Genomic DNA, 6,172 nt, shown 5'->3' with positions numbered 1-6,172 from the left:
GTTGGTCTACGGATGAAAAACCATTCCATCTGAATGCTAGCTTTACACATATCTCTTCAAAGATCTGTATCCCCGAAAGACAAACTAGCCTACCACAGCCTGTTTTAACTTCTTAAATATTCTACATTCCTCTACTTTTCAGAATTCTACATTCTGCCAAGTAGAAATGAGTTGGGTAGATTAGCTAACAAAATATCTACTATCTAGGTATTTACTCTTTTGTTTAGGATGAACAGATTTATAATTCAAGTGCAAGTGAGAGGATTATAACAAAATAAAAATATTTGTGAACTCTGTAAATCATAACCATATCTCCTTTCTCTTTAAAAAGGTTTTAGATAAGTAAAACTGAAAAAGGTGGTCCTCCATATTTTTTGTTATTGCTTTTAATTTTTACAAATTTTATTTATTAAAATGTCTTTAAATATATAGTGCAATAAAAAAGTAGCATTCATCATACTGAAATAAAACACATAATTTTTTGATATCATGACAGCTAATAAACTTAGTAGGAAAACAATTTAGATACTAACTGTAACAGTTAAGTATTGCTAAAAATTACCAAATCACAAACCATGTTCAAACTAAGTACCTGAAAGCAACATTTGTTTCTGCTCATATATCTCCAAGATAGCTGTGGTTCAATTGGTTAAGGTAGGAGAGAAGGATGGAACTATTTCTCCTTCACAGCCCTCAGAAGGAACCAATCTTGCCATCACTTTAATTTCAGAATTCCAGACACCAGAATTGTAAGAACATAAATATCTATCATTTAAGTCACCCAGCTTATGGCATTTTGTTACTGCAGCCCCAGAAAACTAATACACATGCTCAGACAAAAAGTCAAGAGGCAAGCTATGATGAACTGTAGGGAAAAGTATGGAAGCATGAAAGGGTAAGGTATTGGCACCAATAATCGAATCTATTACACTCCCAAAATTGTTTTAAATAGATCTCACCCACTACACTGCTGAGTCCAAACAAAATAGGGAATGAGAAACCCAAACTAAAATTCTTCACTCCTGAGAAGCATCAGCATCCCAACCTAAGCTGTAAGAAATTTTCTGATATGTTTAATTCAACTTCATAAGTGAAAATGTTTAAAATATTGTAAAACATTTATTTAAAGTATAGAAACCATTGCTTTTAACTATACTTAGCATATACAAGGGGGAAAAGAGGAATAACTCAAATAAGAGCATTTTCAAGTCATTTTAAAAAGGGAGCTAGCATTATTCAGAAAATTACAAAAACAATTCTGAAAATACTTCTCTGAGTGAACAGTATGTACATTGGGCAAAATTAACCAATGACTTCAATAAAAGTAGAATATCTATTAAAAACCAGCTATAAATTGCCACTTGTTATGGATGTTACAGAAATTTCTTTAGAAAATTTCTTTCTAGCTACTTTGTCTATTAAGCTATTCCATCAATATCTATTTCATCCTCTTTGGATATAAACTGCATAATGCCTAATGTGGATACTAGGAAGAAAAAAATGCTTACTTCATACTCTATGCATTTAAGAAATTTCACTCTTGAATATATGCATATGTGTGTGTATGTGTGTGTGTGTAAAAAGGATACCTATAAGCAATAGTTCTTTATTGTAAAGATATTTTTCTATGTACAATAAAAATATTTAAACAACCAGCAGTGAAGTTTTTTATCACAGACTACAAATAGTAAAACTAACAGCTAGAGCCCATTATGAACACTTTTCAAATTCAGACCCAGAAATATTTACCATGAAAATATAAACCTTAGTTTTTGGACCCGTCAGTTACATCATCCCCTCCCAAGGCCCCGGGAAGGCCCATGTCAATGTGATTACATGATTACATGCATTTATAAGATTTCAAAACTAAAAAATGAACAACAATAACAAAATATTTAGCCATGATAATATAAAACCATTCTCCCTTTGCACTTTGAATGTCTGGCTACCATCTTTCCCTGCTTGAAGAATGGCTGTGGAGTGTTCATGGACATTTTGGAAGATGAAAGCCAAAGGAAAGTTGAGTTGATACATGTTTCTGTTGGATTTACTTGACCATACAGACGAGTTGTTGCTGTTTTTCTGCCATTCACTTTCATCTCTAATTTTGTATTTCTATTGTATGAATTTCAACATGAACAGCTTAGAGTTTCAACATTTTTTTCTAATTGGCTTACTAAAAATATCAGTCTATCTGACAAATCGTTGTTAATCAAGAAGGAAAAGAAGCTTGTTATTTCCTCTGTTTCTCTTACTGAAATAGATGATATAATCACTTGAACCAATGAAAATTTTTTCCCATTTTTCTATCACACTGTTTGGACAACTATTGAAGCCAACTAAAAGCAGAGAGTGTCTTGAAATTAATTAACCTGTTTTCCTTCCAGTTAGCCCATTTATACAATAATTTTCTTTAACACATGCATGGTATTTTGTATAGAAGGCAACTTTAATCCATACCCTAGGGGTACTCATTATTTGAAGACCCTTTGAAATTCACAGCCCAAGCATTGTTATACTGAACATTTCAAACATTGTTGTTGTCTATACCAGAGGACAACATTTGCCTGTTCTTTGTTTTGTTATCCTTACACAAATGATAAAAATAATTTCTTTAGCAAAGTGAGAGGTGTTCAAAAGCTTTGATTACCCATAGAGACTGTACAGGTACCACCACCTTTACCTCGAGGTATAAAATTTCGACAAGACCAGGAGCGTCAGAGAAGTACTTAAATTATCTAATAAAATTATCTTGTCCTCTACATTGCTACCTGGTCCAATGCATCTCATTTTGTGAAAGACTTACCTGGTCCATTTTGGCTGATTGTGCCCTCAGAAAATCATAGCATCAACATTGGGGTGCAGCTCTCTGAGGTCTCTGAATAGAGACCGGATAATTCACCAAAGTTACAAAAAGTAGTTTATGAATGAGTGCGAACCACTAATAAACATTTTATAGAACACTGTTACTTTGTACCACCTGATAGCAAAGTGTTATGAGAGGGCAAGCCAGGAGATGCATATCATTAATTGACCTTTAGCTGTGTGAAGCTACTGACATTTGCTATTTTTTATTAAATATGTTTCAATTTTCTCATAACCCATTACACAGTTACTTGAAAAGCAGTCAAGAAGGTGAATGTGTATGTATGAGAGAGAGAAAGACAGAAAGATAGAGAGCTGAACTTAGTTTGTTTAACTTTTTACCAAGGAGTGGAGCAGAGGGAGGGAATTGATTATGTTGTTGTACTTCTACCTTCTCAATTGCAATTTTCTTTTTCAACAAACTTAGTAAATAAGAGCAACAATTTCTCTTTTATTATATGTTCTGTATTGTCAGTGATAGTGGGAATGCTTTTAAATTAATTTTATTTCTATAAGACCTAATACAACGCCTGGTTCATAATAAACACTCAATAAATGTCGTATCAAAAGTAAATGAATGAAATCACACTTTTTAGCTCTGCAAAATTTATAACATCACTTATTTTTCCCCAGTTATCTCTTATATAAGTAACTCTCCATTTTAGCAGAAAACTACAAATAATATTACCATTATACTATTTTAAGACTAACAGAACACCATGTTTAAGCTTTATGCCTCATTTTTTTCATATTTAAGGCAGAGCTAATAAGCACATTATACATGGATTATATGCAGGTAAAGAGCATCAATTTGTGCCAACATACAATATGCATTCAATAAATCTTATCAATTAAAATCAATTTTTGTATAAATATGGGATATATGCTCAAATATAACGGTGAAGTTGTAGTTATTAAGGCTGATTTGTTACATAGTGATTCTAATCTCTTATTTATTTAAGTGTACTGCCAAATTTTCTGTCATGTAAAGCTATGTCATGAATGTCAAACATATTTAAGCCTACTAACTTATACAATCAGAATAACACAAATTATATTCTTGATTTTATAACCATATACTCAAATTTGTAATCTATAAGCTGAGGATATTCTTTAATCTCCAGTGTCTGCAGAACATTTACAAAACTGTATTACTTTGCAGAGCACAAAGAAATTCTAAACAAATTTTAAAAGTAGAAATTGTAGAGGTCACACTCTACAACCACCGGTCTATAACACTAAAAATTAACACCTTAAAATTTTTAAATATGGGTAATACAGAACATTTCCTTAAATATTAGGTTTAAAAGGAAATTAAATTGCAATGATAGTCCATTTAGAAAACAATTACAACAAAAACACTATACTTTATTTTATGGTGTTCAGCCAATATTGTACTTAGTACAAAATGTGGTGCACCTTGAATATTCACAGTTATGCGTGCAAAAAAAATAAATAATTACTGGAGTGAGTGACTCAAGATATCAGAGAAATAGTGCCAAAGAAAACAAAAAAGCAAAAAGTAGGAATTAAAACTCTAGCTATTAGAAAATAATCAAATAAGAAAAATGGAAGCTTCATTATTTTTTATAAAGAAATTTAAGATTTACTTAGAAGATACTAATATTATCCACATATACCTAGTAAGTGTAGTCAAGTCAAAAAGAAAACTGCAAAGAGATAATATTGGAAATAAGAAAAGTGTTCTTAAATGAAAAACTATTGAAAAAGAGGAGATAAACAATAATTTTTACAAGATATTTAAAATACGAGGTAATCAACTTCAAGCCTAGAAAAATATTTAAAAACCTAGAAAAAATAGATGATTTTATGTTAAATATAAAGGAACAAAACTGGCCTATAAATTAAAATACCTGAACACCCTCATAAATGCAGAGGACCTTGAAAATTGCATCAGAGTACTGCCTCCAAAAACAGTGTGTTTTCTTTCAAAAGTCAAAGAACCAAATAACTTTTATTATACTTAAGCATTCCAAAGCCTAGAAAAATATGTATTTTTTAAAATTAACATTTTATACTAACATAACTCAATAAAATTAACATAAAATAGTTCAACATGAAAATAATAGGCTCTCTGCTCCTCCAGTTTGACAGAGAGCTGCATCTTCTTATGCAGTGCCATCGGCATCCCTGAGACACCATGTTGGAAGTAAAGGCCTGAGTCAATGAATTTAGCTGTATTGAGCACCTGGTCACCAGAACTGCTTTTAACTCTGGTAAAGTGAATATTGTCGCCATCAATGACTCCCTCATTGACCTCTACCACATGGTCTACATGTTCCAGTATGATTCTCCCCATGGCAAATTCCATGGTGGCATCAAGAATGGGAAGCTTGTCATCAATGGAAATGCCATCACCATCTTCCAGGATCGAGATCCCACCAAAATCAAACGGGGTGATGCTGTACTGAGTACATAGTGGAGTCCACTAGTTTCTTCACCACCATGGAGAAGGCTGGGGCTCACTTGAAGGGGAGAGCCAAAAGGGTCATCAGCTCTGCCCCCTCTGCTGATGCCCCCATGTTCGTTGTGGTCATGAACCATGAGAAGTAGGATAACAGCCTCAAGGTTGTCAGCAATGCATCCTGTACCACCAACTGCTTAGCGCCTCTGGCCAAGGTCATCCATGATAACTTTGATATCATGGAAGGACTCATGTCTGCAGTCCTTGCCATCACTGCCATCCAGAAGACTGTAGATGGCCCCTCTGGGAAACTGTGGCATGATGGTTGTGAGCCCACCAGAACATCACCCCTGCATCTACTGGCTCTACCAAAGGTGTAGGCAAGGTCATCCCTGACCTGAACGGGAAGCTTAGTGGCACGGCCTTCCATGTCCCCACTGCCAATGTGTCAGTCGTGGACCTGACCTGCCATCTGGAAAAACCTGCCAAATATGGTGACATCAAGTAGATGATGAAGCAGGCATCAGAAGGCTCCCTCAAGGGCATCCTGGGCTACACTGAGCACCAAGTCATCTCCCCTGACTTTAACAGGGACACTCACTCTTCCACCTTTGATTCTGGGGCTGGCATTGCCCTCAACGACCACTTTGTCAAGCTCATTTCCTGATATGACAATGAATTTGGCTACAGCAACAGGGTAGTGAACCTCATAACCCACATGGCCTCCAAGAAGTAAGACCCCCAGACCACCAGCCCCAACGAGAGTGCAAGAAGAAGAGAGAGGCCTTCAGCTGCTGGGGAGTTCCCTGCTGCTCTCAGTCCTCCACCACAATGAGAATCTCCCTTCCTCACAATTTCCATGCAGACCCCCTGAAGAGGGAG

The 6,172-nt window shown here is 34.9% G+C and overlaps 1 pseudogene; it reads left to right on the top strand.

Moving 5' to 3' along the window:
- The first annotated feature begins 5,026 nt into the window (after window positions 1-5,026).
- On the top strand, window positions 5,027-6,149 carry LOC119626187 (glyceraldehyde-3-phosphate dehydrogenase pseudogene; annotated as a pseudogene).
- Window positions 6,150-6,172: the final 23 nt, after the last annotated feature.

The sequence above is a fragment of the Chlorocebus sabaeus genome, chromosome 21 (assembly GCF_047675955.1).
Source record: "Chlorocebus sabaeus isolate Y175 chromosome 21, mChlSab1.0.hap1, whole genome shotgun sequence".
In the NCBI taxonomy this organism is placed as follows: Eukaryota; Metazoa; Chordata; class Mammalia; order Primates; family Cercopithecidae; genus Chlorocebus; species Chlorocebus sabaeus.
This window is presented reverse-complemented; position numbering and strand designations above follow the sequence as displayed.